Source organism: Pan troglodytes, chromosome 3 (assembly GCF_028858775.2).
Source record: "Pan troglodytes isolate AG18354 chromosome 3, NHGRI_mPanTro3-v2.0_pri, whole genome shotgun sequence".
Lineage (NCBI taxonomy): Eukaryota > Metazoa > Chordata > Mammalia > Primates > Hominidae > Pan > Pan troglodytes.
In genome coordinates, this window is record NC_072401.2 from 120,838,882 (window position 1) to 120,860,170 (window position 21,289).

At 35.7% G+C, this 21,289-nt stretch overlaps 1 long non-coding RNA gene across 1 annotated transcript; it reads left to right on the forward strand.

Annotated features, from left to right (window-relative positions):
• Positions 1-14,767: 14,767 nt before the first annotated feature.
• On the forward strand, positions 14,768-20,571 carry LOC104006187 (uncharacterized). The gene is made up of 3 exons (XR_679786.5): positions 14,768-16,395; positions 16,954-17,024; positions 20,178-20,571. It is a non-coding gene; the product is annotated as an uncharacterized LOC104006187 (long non-coding RNA).
• The last annotated feature ends 718 nt before the right edge of the window (positions 20,572-21,289 follow it).

Sequence of the window (21,289 nt, forward strand, 5' to 3'; positions counted from 1 at the left end):
TTTCTATTTAGGCCTTTATTGATTTAATGAAATTTTGTAGTTTTCAGTGTACTCACGTTGCACTTTTTTGTTAGGTTTATTCCTAAGTATTTTAGTCTTTATAATGCTGTTATCAATGGAATTGTTTCCTCACATTTATTTCTAGTTTGTTTATTGCTAGTCTATAGCATTACAACTGATCTTTGTATATTGGTATTGTATTCTGCAGCTGTGCTGAACTCATTAGCTATAGTGTGTGTGTGTATGTGTGTGAATTTCTTCATGTTTTATATATGCAAATTATGCAACCTGCAAATAAAGATTATTTTATTTCTTGCTTTCTGATCTGGATACTTCTATTTCTTTTTCTTGCCTAGTTTCCCTGGTAAGGTATAGAAGTGGCGAGGGTTGAAATTCTCTTGTTACTGATTATAGGGGGAAACCTTTCACTCTTTCACCATTATAATGCAAGCTGTAGGGGTTTTTTGGTAGATGTCCTTTACCAGATTAAGGAAGTCCCTTAATATGTTCATTTGTTCAGTGTTTTTTTAAATCATAAAAGGATTTTGGATTTTGTAAAATGTTTTGTTTGAAATTATTGAGACAATCATGTATTTTTATCTTTTATTCAATTAATATGGTATATTACAATGATTGATTTTCAAATGTTGAACCAATCTTACATTCCTGTGCTAAACCCCATTTTAAATATCATTATTTTCACATCACCAGCCTACAGCAACGATTTTTAAGTGGAAGCTTCAGAGCATTAATTCCATGCAATTCTAATAGTTGCTCCATGAAAAAAAAGAGGTTTGTTAAGTAAGTTTGGGAAGTGCTGGGTTAGTGTTACAAAGATTGTTTTACAGTGGAATAGACTCTCCAAGAGAGAGGTATGGTCTGCTATGTATCATAAGCTTATTTGGCAAGGATATTCTGTGAGATTATTTTTCCATCAAATATACGTTGAAATACTTTGGTCCCAAGAATTTTGATTAATCTTCTCTATCAGGTGATAGTGAACCAGAAAAACTTAAACCTGATAGGATCATCAATTTTTAAACTATATATTTCTGTTTAGAAAAATTCATTGAACATTCAATAAATATTTATAGAACATCTTTTATGTGCTAGGTATTCTTCTAGGCTCTAGAAAGACAGCCCCGGGGGGAAAAAAACTACAAAAGAAATCTCTGCTCTTGTGGAGCTTACATTCTGGAAGAGAGGCAAACAGTAAACACAAAGAAGTATGCACAATATCAAGTACGTTAGTAAGCATTATATAATTACATTAAAAAGGAAAATAAGTTTAAGAGGTTTTGGAAATTCTGGATGGAAGGATGGTTAGCACATTGGACTATTTAATAGGACACTCAGGATAAGCCTTATTGAAATGGTGACATTAGTCATTAGGAAGGTGAGAGAATATCTAATTTGTCCAAAAACAGCAAAGACGTCAATATGGGTGAAGTGGACCATGTGAGGGAAGAACAGTAGGAGTTATCTCTTACCTGAATTAGTGCAGTGGTCTCCTAACTAATTTCACTGCTTCTACTTTTGCCTATCAGTTGAGAGTGGGTGTGTGTGTGTGTGTGTGTGTGTGTGTGTGTGTGCATGTTTAGGGGTGGGAATTACAGACACAATAGTATTTAGGAGGCTATTTTGTGATCCATGTAAGAAATGATGGGGGCTCAAACCAGGAATGAGGATGAGGAGAAGTGTTCATATTCGGGGTATTTTGTTTTTTTAATTTTTATTTTATTTTTATTATTTTAAAAATAGAGACAGGGTCTTGCTATGTTGCCCAAGCTGGTGTTTATTCCGGGCATTTTGAATGTAGAGTAAACAGGATCTCCTGGAAGCTTGGATAAGAGGTCTGAGAGAAGGAGAGGAGTCAAAGATTCTAAAGTTTTGGTCTTGTGCAACTCTTAAGATAGAGTTGCATCAACAGGCAAGGGAAGAGATGAGGGTGGAAAAGATTTGTGGAGGAAAGTCAAGATTTCAGTTTTGGAATGTGTTGCATTGGAGATTTCTATGAGACCTCTTATATATGTTAACCCAACATAGGAATTAAAACACAATGGTCTCTCATTGGCTTGATAAAGTGTGCCTTTTACCCAATACGCAGAGACACTAACCTATTAATACTGTACATTAAGAATATCTAAAGAAATGAGAAAAAACTCAGAATTGAATAGATGTTGTTTATAATATTTATTCTTTAATTTGTATCCTCTCTCTCTCTCTCTCTTTTTTTTTTTTTTTTTTTTTTTGAGACAGAATCTCGCTCTTTCACCAGGCTGGAGTGCAGTGGCGCGATCTTGGCTCACTGCAAGCTCCGCCTCCCGGGTTCACGCCATTCTCCTGCCTCAGCCGCCCCGAGTAGCTGGGACTATGCCCACCACCATGCCCGGCTAATTTTTTGTATTTTTAGTAGAGACGGCCTTTCACAGTGTTAGCCAGGATGGTCTCGATCTCCTGACCTCATGATCCGCCCGCCTCGGCCTCCCAAAGTGCTGGGATTACAGGCGTGAGCCACCGCTCCCGGCCCTCTCTCTCTATTTCTAAGAAACGGACTGCTTTTTAGAACTTGCCTTATTCATGAACTAAGTAGATCTTACTTAAAATATTTTTGGATCCTATCCTACCAAAAACAAACAAATAAACAAAACACGCCTCCCCCCCCGCAAAAACAAAAAACAAACAAACCCAAAATTCCTTCATTTGTCTTTTTATGGAGTGAGTAATCATTCTTCAAGCCCTTTGCTTTTAAAATGCACATCCAGGGCTGACACATAACTGTGAATGAATTAATGGGATGGATTTCCTCCAGCAATTAAAGAGGCAACAGAGGCAGCTGGGAAATGACTAGTGACTAAGAAGAAACTATATTCTGTAGGCTTATCAAGAATCATATGGCATTGATGACTGTCATTCTAGGAATATTTTAGACTAATTTCCCAGCTTCCCTTACAGTGAGGTGTGGCCGTATGACTGAGTTCCAGCCAATGGAATATAAATGGAAGTGGTATTTGTCTCTCTCCCAGGTCTGGTCTAGGAAATCTTTCTACTTGAACTACTTGTTATTTGCTTTTTTAATTAGATGAAGACAAGGATGGCCATATTGGAAGCAACATGTTGAAGACAATGGAGCCAATACTGGAAGAAGCTTGGGTCTCTGAATTTCTGCTGAAAGGAGATCATCTGTCAGTTGAGAACTCCTATTTTGGACTTTACATGAGTGAGAAATAAACTTCTGTATTTGTAAGTTTATTTCTTATAGCAGCTAATGTTCTCAAAATTAATACAAAGAGAGAAATGGGGATTAAAAGCACACTTGGCTTACTGCTCACATTTCCCTATTTAGTTCTGTAGTTTGGAGGCAGTTGTTTCCTTCAAGTCTCCTACAAGACTAAAGTTAAGTAGTGGAATTACAAGCATGTGCTTTTAAATGCAAGGTTTAAATGGATCTCATGAAATATTGCGTATTCCGTAGTATTGACTTAAGCATTACTTCAAAGATGTATATCTTTGAGGCCTGAGCAAATTGACATAACTGAGATGTTCAGTTTTTCCAATTTAATTTGTGTTGTCAGCTAAATCTGTTTATAGAATACATGGTGGTATTTAGAAATCTAATTCAATGCTCTACTTGAAAATCTCTGATCATGCTTTTGGATCAGAGCTTTTCTCAAATGTTACATCTTTTCTAGGATTGTATTTATTTGCAAAAGCATTTCCTTAGAAGTTTTAAAACTGTTTAATATATTCATTCTTTGTTTTTATAGGCATACTGAGTAAAGCCCATATTTTCAATTTCATATACATGTCTTCCAGGAAAAAAATTGTTTTCAGCATGGGACACATCTTCTGTAATGACTCCTTGTCAAATATGTACTCTTCAAAATAAAGTACAAAAAGTTGTGAGTTTTCCAATCTTAGAGGAAAAGAGTAAGTAAATTAACATTCTATAAGAAAGTAAAGATACCAGTGAGTAAAAATTTTCCAGTATTTAAACCCTAATTTAGTTTTGTGTGTAGTCAAATACCACCTGGTATAGTACACGTTGAGCATTGGCAAGCTCCTCCTCCACTATTACCTTGAGGAAGGTGACATAGGGTCTCAAATTTATTGTTTAGCTTGCAATATTTTTAATAATAATAATAATGAAATTTAATTGAGCACTTAGTATGTATCAGGGGCTATGTAAAGCACTTGTTATGAATCTTTTTATTTAATTCTCAAATTTATTGTTTAGCTTGCAATATTTTTAATAATAATAATAATGAAATTTAATTGAGCACTTAGTATGTATCAGGGGCTATGTAAAGCACTTGTTATGAATCTTTTTATTTAATTCTCAATATGACCCTATAAGGAGGCTGTAATTATTTTCCACTTTCCTAGTGAAGAAATTGAAGCACAGATAAGCTAAGGGTTGCTCAGGGTTGTATTTGGTATGTGAGAAAGCTAGTTACTGAATAGTCTGGCTGTCTGGCTCTACAGCCCATCATCAATATTCCTGAAAAAGTTAATACTAATTTTCATTAAGTATAAATCAAGTCATCAATTTTATTAATAATTGTACATATTAGGTGTACATATTAGGTGTGCTAAGGCTAGGCACGGTGGCTCATACCTGTAATCCCAGCACTTTGGGAGGCCAAGGTGGGCAGATCACCTGAGGTCCGGAGTTCGAGACCAGCCTGACCAACATGGAGAAACCTCGTCTCTACTAAAAATACAAAATTAGCCAGGCGTGGTGGCACATGCCTGTAATCCTAGCTACTCAGGAGGCTGAGGCAGGAGAATCACTTGAACCCAGGAGGTGGAGGTTGCAGTGAGCTGAGATGGCACCATTGCACTGCAGCCTGGGCAATTAGAGCAAAACTCCGTTTCAAAAAAAAAAAAAAAAAACTAATGCAGGAAATTAAAAGAAGAAGCTATTAGTATTTATCGTTATATTAGTCATATATTAATACTTATGTTTATTCTTATGGTTATATAAGTATATATAAAGTTACAGTATACCTTATATGGTTATACTTATATGAGTATAGTTATACGACTTACTATAAGTAATGCCGTATTTATATTAGTATATATACTTATATTAATATATAAATGCTATATGCTGTAAAAAAAACTAAATCAGGGTTTAAAAACTGGAAAAATTTTTTAACTGTTACCTAAATCTGTAAAGAAAATTTAAAACAATTATATATGTGTTGTAAACATACAGATATACCATAGGATTGTACTATATGGTAATATAGTATACTAAAATAACTTATAGTCACATAAATAATAATCACTGCAAAGTTCAATTAAATACAATATTAAAAACATCATTATTTTGTACTAATTTGGGAAAAGTTCAGTCCTATTTATATAAAAAGTATGAAATATAAAATACATTAGATAAAGCACTGATGATATCTTTAAAAATATAAATGAGTTTCTTGATGGCTAGTCTTTTTAAAAAATCTGCAGCACTAGTCCCGTGTCTGGCATATACAGTTTAAATAAATAAATAAAGGATGACTTCAAGTTTCCTTTAGACCTGCTTCACATTAATGAATCACTAATGTGATTCATCATCTAACAAATTTATTATCAATTATCTATATTAATTTATAAATAATTCTAATAGTTTTATGCTAGTTCTTATAACTAGCTCATGCCCTTATGAAAGTTAAACTTTTAATCTATAATGGTTTTTACATTATTAATGCAATTATCTGACATTTTCTTCAAAGTACAAATGTCAATGGTAAACTAGTTCAATCCATGTGAAAAGACTATGGTTTCCAAAATAGTAAATTTGGAGTTTATGAAATTGCATTGTACTGCTGGATGTGATAACTAGAAAGGCATATTCTAGAGCTGCACTGTCCTGTCTGATAGTTGTTAACTATGTGTGGCTATTTAAATTTAAATTTATTAAAATTAAAATAAAATTAAATTAAAAATTTAGTTACTCATTTGGACCAGTGGCAACCATATTGAATGGCATAGATACAGAATACATCCAAATGCTCCATTAGACAGTGCTGTTCTGAAAAAAGGGAGAAATGATCACATGAATCAATTAGACTTGTGGATAATTTACAAACCTCACTTTTGCTCGTAAACTCTTCTTTTCTGTTTCCTCCTCAAAGCCACCCACTAATAAATACCATGACTAGACTGAGTTTAAAGCCTTGCTTGTCCCCTTTCTTTAGCTCTGGAGAAGGTGCTAATGATGGGCAAAGCAAGCCTAAAGGAGGCAAAAAAGGAAAGCAAAAGCAAGAAGCAGGGTAATGCACAAATTGCACAGTAAGCTTTTCTGTGATCAAGAAAGTTGTCTATGATACATCGTAGATGAGTTATTTCAGTTTATAGCTTTCAGTGAGTAAAAATGTCCTTAAAGGAAGTAGAATAGTACTGGGGAGTACTATGTGATTCATCAGTTGAGTAATTAGCCTAAAATTAAATGCTGCACATAGAAAAGGAAATTAGAAACAGCAAATATAAATGGACAGAGGTATATTCCAAATTTTTAAATAACAATACAATTTAACTGCTGCAGAAGATTGAATTTTTCCTTGAAGTTTACACACTTACAGGATTGGAATTTCTGGTGCTTTCTTCCTTTCAGCGATCAGCCCCTTCAGTTGTCTCTTGATTTCTAGGTTTCCAGCACAACCACTAGCTCTCCCCTAGATGCTAATATCCTACCCTGAACTTTTCAACTTGGGATTCCTGTCTCAAACGTAGTCTAAAAAAATGACTGATTACATCTGAGTGGGTTTCCAAGGCCATGGCACAGTATCAGTTATGTTCCAGAAAAGTTCCCATTTCCATTATAAATGCATTAATTCTTACCCTCTTGCTGACCCAATTGTGTTAGGTCACTGTAATTAGATCTCTTCCAGTCACGATCTTCTCTTTTTCAAGCTTCACTTTAATCTATCTCTTTTTCAGACATGACGTAATAAATATCAGACTTCAAAAATTTGCAAGGACAAGCAAAAAGAAAAAGGTGTTTGCACATTGGTGCAGACATAATTCACTGCAGTGTTTAACCTTTGTCTTATTAAAACAAACTCTAGCTTTGGGAAAAATACTACAGGAAATAATGTCTCATATTTGCTTCTAAGTGTAGTTGAGACATTTAAAATAAAATATTTAGCCATTTAAACAAAGCTTTCACTTTTCAGCACCAAGTGACCCTAAGTTTTACAACTTACTATGAATTGTTCATACACTGCGTTGTGTAAGATGCATTAATTTTATCTTAGTAGAATTAATAGAGAATATTTACCAGAGTGTTTTAGGAGGTCTTGAATCATTTTAGTGCCATAGTTTGAACTGAGCAAAAAATAAATATAGAAAATTATAATTTCTAGTAATTTCTTCTTAGGCTACCATGTCCAGTTACATACTGGTCGTCACCTAGCCTAAGGCATGTTCAAGCCTTAATGAGTATAATCTACAGAAGAACTTTGAGCCTTCCTGGAATTACTTAATTTTTGGCACATGTTTCTTTAATAGCCACAACATTTTCTAGACGTGAAAAACTTATTGTAGAGTTAAGCTTGGGAGCATGATAATTTTTTCAGAAAGTCAAGAAGTACAGACTTGACTCAGAGCTAGAACAAGACTTCAATATTTTTCTGGCATGGAGGAATAGATAAGGGAATAAAACGAGTGGATAAAGTGTAGTAGAAATCCATGCTTGGAACTAAGCTATGCCTACTGCTAAAGCTCAGACTTTTGCTGGACTTTGTATACAGATGGTCTGAGTCTATTTGAATGAAGAACTCAGCAACCTCCTTGGAGAGTCATCATCTTAAAGAGAAGAGGGATTAAGGTATAACTGGAACAAAATCTTCATTACTGGGGTTGAATTTCAATTTTGAATACAGCTATCCTGATCTGGCTTCCATAATCTTAACTCTGAATTCTTGGGGTTGAGAGATGTCTTCTCTGCACCTTCCAGTTTGCTTAGTTTTCTTTTTTCTTTTCTTTTATTATTATTATTTTTTTTGGTCAAGTACTTCAAAGCTAGATTAAGGTGCTTTCTTGTTCCTTCGAAGGGCCACAAGTCAGTGTTGTATACTTTCGAAAGAGCAGACAGACTGATACTTACGTGTAGGTAATCTTCCAATTCTTTCTTTTTCATTTTAGGTGACACCCTTAAGTAAAATCCGACAACATTAGAAGCCCTTAATCTATGCCAAGCACTAGGGATACAACGAAGAGCAAGACAGATAGTCTTTTCCTTGAAAATAATTATAGTCTCATGGAGGACCTCAAAAATACGTACTACATTGGGAGGCAGAGGCGGGCAGATCATGAGGTCAGGTGTTTGAGACCAGCCTGACCAACATGGTGAAACTGTCTCTACTAAAAATACAAAAATTAGCCAGGCATGGTGGTGTGCACCTGTAATCCCAGCTACTCAGGAGGCTGAGGCAGGAGAATCGCTCGGACTCGGGAAGTGGATGTTCAGTTAGCTGAGATTACGCCATTGCACTCCAGCCTGGGCGACAGAGGGAGACTCCGTCTCAAAAAATAATAATAATAAATAAGTACTATATTAATTACATAATTACAAGACTGTTTGTTAAAGCATATGTGGGGGAACCTAATCTGATGGAATTCAGGTAAAGAAAGCCTCTTAGAGTGTGATTAAATTGATAGTTAAGGGACGGGTCGAATTAGGTAAATGAAACATAGGGAAAGCATTACAAGAACAAAAAAGAGCATGTGCAAGGACCCTGGGGGCAAGAATGAATCTGCAATGTTTGAAAAAGAGAAAGAAGCAAGTGTGGCTGTTGCAAATAGATTAAGGAGATCTGAGAGAGATGAGGCTGGGTAATAGCCAGGCACCAGGTGGTAAAAGCTCTCTCAGCCATGGTGAAGGTTTTAATTTTGCCCTAAGACTAACGGGAAGCCATAAAAGTGTTTTGAATAGAAAATGACATGACTAGAATTGCCTTATTAAAAGCTCTGTTTGGCTTTCATTGGTAAATGGATTACAAGGTAGCCAGAATGAATTTAGGAACCTGATTAGGAGGCTATGGCAATAACCAAACCAAGACGTGTTTGTGACTTTGGGCTAGGGTGGTCATTCTCCAAGTGTCATCTGTGGGTCCCTAGAGGTTCCTGGAGATCCTTTCATGAGATCTGCCTGGTAAAAATTATTTTCATAGTCACACTAAGACATTATTGGCCCTTTAAATTGTTTTGACATTTTCACTGCTGGTACAAAAGCCATAGTTCTGGAAATCTAGCTCTAATCAAGGCTGAGGCACTAAACTGTGTTTACAGTCATTAAACTCTTCATCTCTACACATTCTCAGTGAAAAACTGCAAGCATTCTTTAAGAATATCCTTGATGAAGCAGAAACATTTATTAATTTTATTAAATCTCATCCCCGACTATATATCTTTTTAATATTCTGTGTGACAAAATAGGGAAGCATTTTGCCGAAGTAGCTCAAAGTTATCACCAGCTTCCCAAAGCAGAAGCTACTTTTCTCTTTACAGTAACAGAGGTCAGGTGCTTAATGTAGCAGAAGGCTGAAGACAGCCAGGATATGGGAGTGAATGCTCTAAAATCCAGAGAAGAAAAGAGATAAACATAATGGGGTCCTATATAAATATGTCTATGGGCAATTATGAGTCACTCTGCAAAGCTATTCAACCTCTCAATCCTGACTGTTAGGTAGTCGTAAATAGAGTCATAGGGTGACGCTAGAAAGCCATTGTCTGGTGGGTACTAACAGTGATCTGCTACAGCAAGCTCATAATGGATCAGAGAATGCTTTGTGTGCATCTCTTTCCAACTCTGCATTCAGTAATGTCAGGTTGGTAGCTTGGAATCAGACATTGTGTTCATATTTACACCATGCAAATTGGCAAACACTACAAATCAGGGTAGTGGAGAATGGGTTGTAAAACGTTTACCAACACACCTCTGGTCCTAGTTAGACCTCTGAATTCTTTCTCCCTCTGATGTTCCCAAGGCAAATCATTGTCTTTCTCCATGAATTCTCATTTATTTAGTAATCTTTGTTTCAAAAGAAAATTTGAGATAGAAGTTGGCATTGTTTAAAATGTAAGTATTTGGCATATAATATATGATCAATAAATGTTGAATATCAAGTGTTAATTGAATAACATGTAAGTCAAATAAAGGCTAAAAATGTATATTTTCATTACCACTGATAACATTTTAAATCTGTCTCCTCATAACATGTATTTTGAATATAGCACTTACATCATATTAGAATTATTTGTTTATATTTGAATGCCAAAAATCTAGCTATTATGCCAAGGAATAGAGTCACTGAATTTCCTTTTTTCTATTTATTTTCATGAAACTATATCTAGAAGAAACTAAAATTTTACTAATTCATTTTCTCAATGATACATTAGTTTAAACAGTTCTATTGTCGACATTAATTTAGAGAAAAAAATAGGGACTTCAGAATTTTGAGAGAGACTTCATTCCATCATGGTTTACAAAATTTTGTAAAGCTACTCTTCTTTAGCTGTCAATTGAAACAAAAAAATAAGCTCGCTCATAATCCATTTTCTGTCATTCATGGATTAATGGGCGAGCTTGTGGGGTGGTTATGTCATCTTTGCTTTTCTTTATTCTCTTTTTAGCTTCCTGCCACTGAATCTTTGCATTATTCTTCGGAACCCACACTACTGCCTGACCAGGGGAAATAAAGAGCTCTGAAACACAAGTATTTCTTTTACTATTTTTTTAGCAGTTCTCCAAAAATTGTTGTCATAGGAGGAGGAGGTCAAAGCAATTAACTTAAAAGGAAAGTGTTTATATTTATTAGTTTCAAATATCCATTTACCATAAAGGTGGATCTGTTTAACTTTATACACAAAAAAGGGACTAGAAATGCTACTTCAATAAAGTTGAGTTTGTTTAAAATCTCTAAGAAACTTATAAATTGTCCACTTCTACAAAGGAACAAAACTTTATAAAATTAGATAATAACTCTTTTTCCTCCAAAAAGCTTTCACATTTCACAATCTTAAAATACATTTCCACAGCAGGTACTTTGTCATGATGAGTGCATTGGAGCATGCTCCTTGGAAGATAAACAGTGGAAGATAAACAAAATGTTGGGCTTCAGTTATAGCACAGCCTTCCAAAATAAATAAAGTGACTAGTTAATCCTTAGAGTACTGGAATTTGCTGGACTGTTAGCCAAACGAGTGTGTACATATGTTCAAATCTTGAATCTCTGGTCTGAGGAAAGAGCAGAAGGAAGATAAATGAAGGACCACTGACTGACCTTGTCCAGAGGGTGTTAAGTATTGTAGGGACCGTTCCTATTCATGAATGTGCGTGTTTGTGCATGCGCCTATGTGTGTGTGGTGGGAGATGGGAGTGAGGTAGGGAGGAAAACAGATAAGGTTAGCATCACCTTTTTTTTTGACAGTTGAAGCTAAGCAGACAGCCTCTAAAAGTCTTTTTCTGACAATTTCTAAGGCTTCCATGATAAAAATCACTTTGGGTATCTCTACCTGGGGTGAGGTTTCAGGCAGTCTGATTCTGAAGATGTTTTTTGCTGATGGTGATGCCATCTTTTTAGTTTGAAGATTCAACTAAGCTATACTACAACTCACTTGGTCTATTTGTCTCTCCACTATGTACAAGTACCTGTGTTTGTATTTTTTTTTTTTTAGCAGTCTCTCAGGATATTGGAAAACACCTAGTTCACAAACAAATACATAAAACTAGCATTAAATTTCCAACGCAGCATCTGAGGAAAGTGCAAATATGTACTGTATTGGGCACAGAAGAATCTAGCTCCCTGAACCCATTCTCGATGATCAGACTTTAATTTAATCAACATCACCATGTCCCCCAGTCGTTCATGTCTATGGCAGCCACATTGTTGGTTGCACTGGAACTAGGAAAAAACTCTCTTCACTGATTTGCATAGAAAAATAGGAGCTGAAAGAAGGAAACCAAGAGGTGTAGGTGCAATTTCCGAGAGACTCATCAATTCTCTTTAGTTCCCAGAATAACTGTTTCCTACTCTTGGCAGGTCGACCTTTGGGGCAATGTGTGATTTCTCTTTCTGGGCCAGTAAATAGTGAAGGTCAATTCTATCGTGTGGGATAGGGGTCAAGAAAAAAGGAGAAGAAAAATGGCTTTCTGTATTAGTATTAGTTGGGGGAATTTTACCTTTTCTTTTTAATCTACATACTTGCCTCTGAATAACAATGCTATTTCAAATATTTAATTCAAGACACACGTTGGTGTCAAGTTGCAGTAAAGTACCACTTTTGATTTTTCAGGCCCTTAGGAGTGTTATACTTTATTCCTAAAATTTCCTTGAGATCTTAGCATGTTTCTATTCTTTTTTCATGCCCTTCAGTTTATTTCTTACTACTACTTCTGGAGTTTGATTTGTGGATCAAGCTAATTCACACTGAGTCAATAGAGATATGCATTTTGAAAACTTACCTTTGAGCAGCTATTTTACCATGTTATTTTTCCTGTAACAACTGACATCCTCTAAAGGAGAGTTATGTTCCTTTAACCTCACAAAACACAGTTTGATATTTCAGAAAAATGTATGGTTTACAAATCAAAAGTAACATGTGGCAGAAACATCCTTTGTGAAAACTAAAAGGAGGGACAATTAAGCACAGTTCTTAGTTTAAGAAGACCCTATGTGTATAATTAAAGTCAGAATTCAGAGTCATGTAAATGGCTCTGCTGGAATTATATCAACACATGTAGGTGAAAAGGAGAAAAACAACAAAAAGTTACGTCACATTGTAGTAATTATTTCTTTACTTCCTAAAAGTGCCATGAGAAGACTTTTAAAGGACCTATTCTAAGTCGCAACAAATCAGAAATAGTTCACTGTTCAATCAACAAATAATTTTTAGTATTTATCATTTGCCAGTCAAACTGCTAGGTCTGCTGCTTTTATAAAATACTTTTTTCTTCTTGTCTATCAGAATGAAGAATTTAAGATTCAGTGTCTTCAAAATGACATGTAAATAATTTTCTTTTAATTTAGTAGATATTTAATAATCATTCTAAGTACTTATATATAATTACTTATAATTTTTTTTTTTTTTTGAGACAGAGTCTTGCTCTGTTGCCCAGGCTGGAGTGCAGTGGCACAATCTCGGCTCACTGCAACTTCTGCCTCCTGGGTTGAAGCAATTCTCCTGCCTCAGCCTCCCAAGTAGCTGGGACTACAGGCATGCACTACCACGCCTGGCCAATTTTAGTATTTTTAGTAGAGACCGGGTTTCGCTATGTTAGCCAGGTTGGTCTCAAACTCCTGACCTCAGGCAACCCGCCTGCCTCTGCCTCCTAAAGTGCTGGGATTACAGGTGTGAGCCACTGCGCTCAGCCACTTATAAATATTAATTACAGAGCATGATTTCTAAAAATCTTAGTTTGAAAATTTCAGATCAATAAGAAGCAGTCAGCAACTGCATGACTACTCTAAAGCATTCTAGATAAGAAATCAAATCTCCCAGCCTGGGCAATATAGCAAGACCCCATCTCTACAAAAAATTAACCAGGTATGGTGGCACATGCCTGTAGTATCAGCTACTCAGGAGGCTGAGGTGGGAGGATTGCTTAAGCCTAGGAGTTTGAGGTAACAGTGAGCTATGATCAGCCTGAAAAAAAAGAAAAAAAGAAAAAAAAAAGGAAAAATGAAAAAGAAAAGAAAATAACTTAGAATTTCATTTTAACAACAACATAATGAGGTATATAGTTAAAATTAACAAGACTTGGTCTATATTATCTCTCTTCTCCTACATGCATCTTTAAGTAAGGGTTACCCTCATGCCTTGGTACCAGCTGATTGATGAAGTTGTACAACTCACACTCTAATTCCATACCCAGTAATCCCAGGACTTTCTGCATGCTCCCATTCCAGTCCACTTCTACCTATTTTTTGCACCTTGGATTATATTCTCATTGCCAGCCCTGATCCAGGCTGTGGTTCTGTTGTTCATACTTGGTTTCTACATCTATGACTCTTCATGCTTTTTAAGACCAATGATTTGGACCCTCCATTTCCTTTCTGGTTTTGGCTCCTTCTTGCAGAATTCCTAGCCTGGTTTTAACATGTCAGGCTCTAGTCCTCAAGCTTTGTGATATCTGGCCAGTGCCCTGGGTGACCCCATTCAGGTTATATTGCAGGTTATATTTTATATATTTAAAATAGTGAATGAAATAAGATTCACAGTAGCCATGGTATGTGCATTTTTATCTTCAAATGAGAAACCACTTTTCTGATGTATGTGTTTAAAACCTATGTTTATTTTTCTGGTAAAATGCTCTATTTATTTATCAGCAAAATGCTAATAAGAGTTATTTGAGATATAAATATAGTTTTGGGGTGTTTTTTACATTTTGACCAATTCAAAAGAATTTACTGAAGTCCATAACTATATTTGGTTAAATCATAAATGGTAATGTATATGAAAGCATTTTAAACAGTTTAATTGTTCTGCACATGTTTGTGGTTATGTTATTAGGCACAGCTGGTAGTCTCAAGAATAGGTAATGCCTTTGCTTAACATTAAATCTATAGTTGAGTCAGATTTATGTAGAAAGTGGCTTTTCACTATATAAAATTTTATGTATTAATATCTCAATTAGGAAATAATTTTATGAACACCTATACAAAGAATAGTATCAAAATGAGCGATAAAAATGAATATTACTTTCAAATATGCTTACCTTACTTTTTAGTTTTATTTTATTTTATTTTTGAGAGGGAGTCTCTGTCTTATTGCCCAGGCTGGAGTACAATGGTAAGATCTTGGCTTACTGCAAACTCCGCCTCCTGGGTTCAAGCAATTCTCCTGCCTCAGCCTCCCAAGTAGCTGGGATTACAGGGGCCTGCCACCACGGCCAGCTAATTTTTGTATTTTTAGTAGAGATGGGGTTTCGCCATGTTTGCCAGGCTGGTCTCGAACTCCTGACCTCGGGTGATCCACCCACCTTGGCCTCCCAAAGTGCTGGGATTACAGGCATCAGCCACCATATCTGGCCTTTTTAATTTTATTAATATGCTGAAAAGACTTGGTTTTGATAAAATGCTGAAGATTTGGTTGAGGATTTTCATACTTTTAGAATCTCCCTCCCCACACCTCATACAAATACAGTTTCCTTTCAAATAATATTCTCTCCTGGTAGAATACAAGATTAGATAGCTATCGAAAGTAGCCACATGACAATTATCTTGAAGAATAGCATGTACTTCACCTAGCAGTAGAAACTTGGATTTTTCTACCTTTTAAAAGATAGGAAATTTGTGTGTTATTTCTGGTATTCCAAGGGAAGAAATTTGAGTGCTCTTCAAGGGATGGGTCAGCTGAACTCATGAAACATTTTGAAAATTATATTTTATTTGAAAATTATATTTCAAAAGTTATATAACTGACTTACTTATGATATAAGAATCATGTCACCATCTACAGCATTTATAATCTATATATGAATATATTCAATACATTTAATTTTAGTTCTAAATATTGTACTCAAATGAAAATAGTGCTCACTGGAAAAAAATTCTTTTCATAGCTATTTTTTTTTCTAAATGTAAATGAAAAACATGCAAAATCAAAGTCACATCAGAAAAACTGACCAAGGGGAATGGAGGGAAGTTCATGTATACTCAGAACTCATGGAACTCTATCTTTGGCTGAAGACTTTGTAAATAAATCTTGTACAACATAGGGGACTGGGGTTAGAGGCTATTTAGTGTAAATAAAACAAGGCTTGCATTTGGCATACTATATTACATAAGACTGTCTCCCAAGAATTTTAAATATTGGAATTCATAATAGAAAGCCAAATATGTCTTTGGAAGTCTAATGGGTTGTTAAAAATGCTCTTCAATTATATGACATTTTAAAACATGTATGTTGGGACTATGAGCTATGGAGTATTTGAAACATCCTTATGATACTTGTTCTGGGGCTATGCCTGCAATTTCCAAATTTGGGAGATCATTGAACTTTATAAAGAGAAAAAACTTACTGCCTACTATGTATAAGGTTTTTCATTTATATCTCTGTTTCTTATAACAACCAACAAGGTAGGCATTCTACCCACAAATTATGGATAAAGACAGATAAGCTTTAAGGGTACTTCTCAAACTTCATTTTTTCATTTCTTTGTGTGTCTTCAAGAAGCAAGTAAACTTATGCTTCATTCATTGAGAGAGATATGTTTATCCACTACAGATAGAGGAAATGGTGCAATTCACACACCTGCAGAAACTCCAGGGGTGGTTGAGCATGTGACGGATGATTGAACCAAAGGTTTCCTTTCAAGGGTAGAAGTTTAAAATATGGAGAAGATCAGTGAAAGAGCAGAGCATAGACGTATGCACTTGGAAGAAGGTACTGTATATATACATATATATGTATGTTTCATATCTTCATTTGGAATCTCAAGGTGGGTGCTGAGGAACATGATTTTCTTTCTGTATTGTGTGTTCTTTATTCTTTATTCTTCTCCCTTTTCCAATAATTGCTGCACATGCAGGAACTAGCTCATTTACTGGCTTTGAATATATACAGATCCAGGAGATATGAAATAATTTTAGGAGCCACAGAAAATACTGTAAACTTTTCACTCCTCAGTGTCTTGACACTCAGATTCTTGTGGAGGAAAACCCTAGAGACTCCTTCAATTCAATTCAGTTCAATTCAATTAAAAAAGTATTACCTTTCTCAGAAGACCATCTGTTATGCCTCTTTCTGATTGTTCTTCTCTCTCTTCTTGAGGGTCAACTTGAAAAACCTGGCCCCTGAGTTTCACCTTTCAAAATCCTTTTCTCATTAAAAAGTAAAAGTGAGACAAAGATGAGATGAGGGGTGCTTATATGAAATCTCTTATGTGAATTTGTTTTAAGGTAACTTATTTGAAGCTCTGACTCTCTTCTTTTGATCCCTCAGCCCAAACAATCCACCAGCAACTCATGAGCTAGCAGCAGAAAAGATGACAGAGCTGGGGCTGGCAGAGCGAGGTATGAAGACAAGTGTGACTTTTATCACCTTTGACATAACCTTATATGAGTCATATTTGTGTCCCTCTGGTTCCAAATTTTATTACCAGTGGAAAATCCCCCAAAAAAGGACATCAAGTTTAAAATTTAGGTACATCCCAGCTTCTTTGTATAATGTAGAATCATAGAAGTTTAGAGCTAAAATGAACTTTGTTTCTCCATTGAGTCCCATGTCTTCGGCTGCCTTAGAAAGAAAAAAGATAAGCATAATACCTTCTGACATATGCCAAGCGAAGTACAGCATTAGGCTTTTTATATACATATTCTCTATACATGTATTTTATAATCTTTCAAATTCTTACAATAACCATCAATTTAGGAATCATTATCCCCAACTTATAGTTGAAAACTCTGATGTTAAGAGAATTTAGGAAGATTTTAAGATTTTTAAGGGCAGAGGAAGCACATATTTTTAAAAATTACTCTGATTGTACCAGAGAAAACATTTTCAGGGTATAAATGCAGATATGAGAAAACCAGCTGTGGCTTATTGCATTAGTCTCAGCAAGTCAGGATGTCAGCCTGGATTAGAGTCAGTTGAGATGAAGAGAAAGAAATAAGATCAGTAGAAATTTAGAGTATAGAACTGATTGGACTTGGTTATAGATATGTTGTCAGAGGAGAGGAGAAAGAGAAGAAAGCCACATTTGACAACCAGTGTTTGGCTTGAAGAACTGGCTGGATGGTGGAGTCATTTGCAAAGATGAAAAATCCTAACAAGAGGATTTGGGAAGTGGAAATGAGGCAGGGAGCAAAGGATGGGGAAGGAGATTGTGAACTGCTGCCATGATACAGGGAATTTTTCAAATAGGTTTTATTTTTTGGATTGTAGATCTGGGAATACATATTCTATCAAATGCCCACTCAACCCCTTTTTTTCTCCCCTCATCCACATGGCAATCCCAAGGGTTCTTGAGCCTTGAGTTTGAAAATGCAGATGCTAACTGCATTTTCTAGATAGCTGTAGAGGTTGACATTTATCAACTCACTTGATCTAAGACCATGTTGTAAGGAAAAAGGCTTTGCTGCAGCCAGGCAGGCATAGGCAGAGGTAAACATCCTGCATGACTCAGCAGGATTGGAGTGCAGGTGCACATTCCCATGCTTTATATAATCACAGCTATGTAGACATAACATAGAGAAGCTCATCACCTGGTTCTCAGCCACTATGGTTTGTGAGGTGTATAAATGTAACACTGACACTGTGAAGGAGCTGCTGAATAAAGCCATGTCTCATCTACCTGCTGTCTCTTGAGTGTTCTTCTAGCTCACTGTGCCCCATCTACCTACTCCCCTCAGACCTCAGCTGGGGCTTGAACCTGACACATGTGATCCCCTTAGACTTAGCTAGATTTTGGTACATTGAAAGAAAGGGTATTATTTTAGAAGAATAATGTGTAATAAGGATATCACCTGAGTTTAAACTGGGATTTTAAATTTTGGTGTGTGTTTGATAAAAAGGTGCAGCTAAAAGCTCAAAGAGGTGATTTGTGTGAAATAATTTACATAAGTAGGAAAGTGTCTTCAAATAAAAGGGTGTGTGGGGGTAGAGATGGAAAGGGATATGAATGGACAAGAGGCTCTCTCCTTTACTGATGGGTCTCATGGTCTCAGTCTGAACCCTGATGGAGGCAGGGGCTACAGGAGGACACTGAAGATTCCATTTTCCCAGGCATGGAGTCACCTATCAGGTGGCTTAGGGGCCAAAGGGATGAAGCAGGATACAGGTTAGGGAAGAGCACCATTTTCACCATATCTGGGGATAATACAGCCTGGTTCTGAAGTGATAAATGTTGTTTCAACTTGAGGGTTTGCACTTTAGGTTTGCACCAGGATAGGTGTTGGTACTATGAACAGGGAGCTAATGTTAAGAACCATTCTCAAGTGTTTCTGCTAGCCCTCAACAAGGGATGCCAGGCAGAAAGATCTGGGAGGAGTTCTTGCCAACTCTGTTCTATCTATTTGGGGACTACAGAAATATGTAAATGAGACTCTGCAATTATACATAGGGCCATGAGATTGAGCTATGCTGTACTGTGGTCCTGTTAGTAAACACAGGGTGGTGAGGCCTGGGGTAAATGGGGATTACACTAGAAAAGTAGTATGCTTCAGAACAACTGATGGAACTTATTTTAAAATGACCCATGCCCATGCCCCACCTCCAGAGATTCTGATTTAGAAAGCCTAGGGTGACATCGTGGCAGCTGTGTGGTGCCAGAGCTCCATGAGTAGTTCCAATGCTTATGCTTGGTTAAAAACCACTGCATTTCATTTATCAGAGTTGAGTCAGAGGTGGAAATGGCTAGCAAAGGAGAAGAAATTTAGATTTTTGGAAGTATTTCCCTTTTTGACTTTGTTTTATATTCTTGTCTCCTTCTCCCTAGCTTTCCACATTCCTATCAAAATAGCTTCCTTTCACTAATATTGGTTTTCTTAATTCCTCACTGAAGCTTTCTCCGAAGGAGAATTACTGGAAGATTCAGCCAGCCTTAGTCTCTTCATACTTGGACTCAGTTGAAAAGAAAATTTAAGAATGTGAACATCCTTTTTTTCTTCCGTAGAAGAAAATGGCTCACAATCTTATTTTGTTTGATCAGCTCAATATTAAATAATTATGTGAATATTTTTCTTGAAGCATCCTCTCTCTTCCACTACTATTTCCACAGCTCACTCTACTGTTATTTTTTGCTTAAAAGTTATCAATGGAATTTAGACATCAATGTACCTTCAGCTTTATTTCTCCAGTCTGGTTCCACAGGCTGCAAAAATAATCCTCCAGAGTTGTAAGCCACAAAAATGACCCCTCACCAAACACACCTTAGTCCATTCCTATGTAAACTAGGGAAGTATGTCATTCTTTTGTAGAATCTATATCTATAGCATTAAAAATAAACTGGGTTAGTGACTTAATTCTTGTTCAATGATTCCTTTATTTTCCAGTGTTATTTACAATTTTCAATACAATGGCATGCTTGCTTTCTTGAAATAAAGCTGAAATATAATAACTGTAACAATTTTTTAGTGCAAAATTTCAAATGTCCATTCTATTAACTGAGACAATAGAGGTCAAAGTCACATCAGGAATTAAACATATCTTTCTCCATTTATTCCCAGGAATGAAAGAGAGAGAACAGATCAGTGTTCAGTTTGAAAGAGCCATAATTCAGCAGTCTTTCTACATTACCTCTCAGAAGAAGGAGCCTGCGTGTCTAAAGAGAGAAGTGAAGTTTAAGTACTGGAAAAAAGGAAAGTCTTCAGCCTTGGGAATGTAATAACTTGGGGTCAGCTGAGAACCCTGAGGAGTACTGACCCAATCAGCTGCTGGGAGAAGCAACATAACTGTTCTGCTGGAGGGAGAAACAAATTCTAATCAGATGTGAGCCAACCATCCAGGGAGCTTCTGTTGTCATGAGAAAAGGAAGTGCTCTTCCTTTCAACTGGAAAACTAGAATGTGCCACTTTTTTTTTTGTTAATGCTCCCTCTTTTCTTTTTTTATTAGCTTTGTAATAAAAATTTAATTTAAAAGTTGATATGCAAACAAGAAGTGTGTAACAATCTGAATATTTAACATTGATAGATTTATCTATTTTAGAAAATTAAAGTGAATATATCTGAGTTTTAGAGTTTAATGTTTACTGCACACAGGATGAAACAGAAACTAAACTTTGTTACATTTTAAAAAAATTCTTTAACTTATTCAGTTGGATTTACTGTTTGTAAAGTGAAAAGAAACTCTTTTTCTCCAAAATTTTTGTCCTTTACTGAGTGACTTTAGAAAATTGATTTCACTATTCCAAGTTTTAGTTTTTTATTCAGAAATTAAGAAATATGTCAGTATGTGTCTATTATTACTGTAGATCACTTCTTGGCCTTTTGGCTAAGATCAAGTGTATTATTATTATAGAATGGGTTCTCAGATAAAGAAAAAAACTAAGAATTTTCTCAGATTTTTGGGAGTATTTCATTATAAAAACAAAAACTATATAAGATTAAATTGATATTACCTTTTCAATGGACTCACTTGAAAAAGAGTTACAAGATGCAATTTGAGGAGTTTTACGGGCCAATGTTAAGGCTAGGCGTACATTTTCTATTTTGAAATCTCTGGTATCTTTGTGGTACCCAGAATATGTAGTGAGGTAAATAGATATCACCTTAAGAAATAGAAAAAAGAAAGAATAAAAAGAAACACCTTCTATTTCTCAATGCTTATTAACTAAAAATG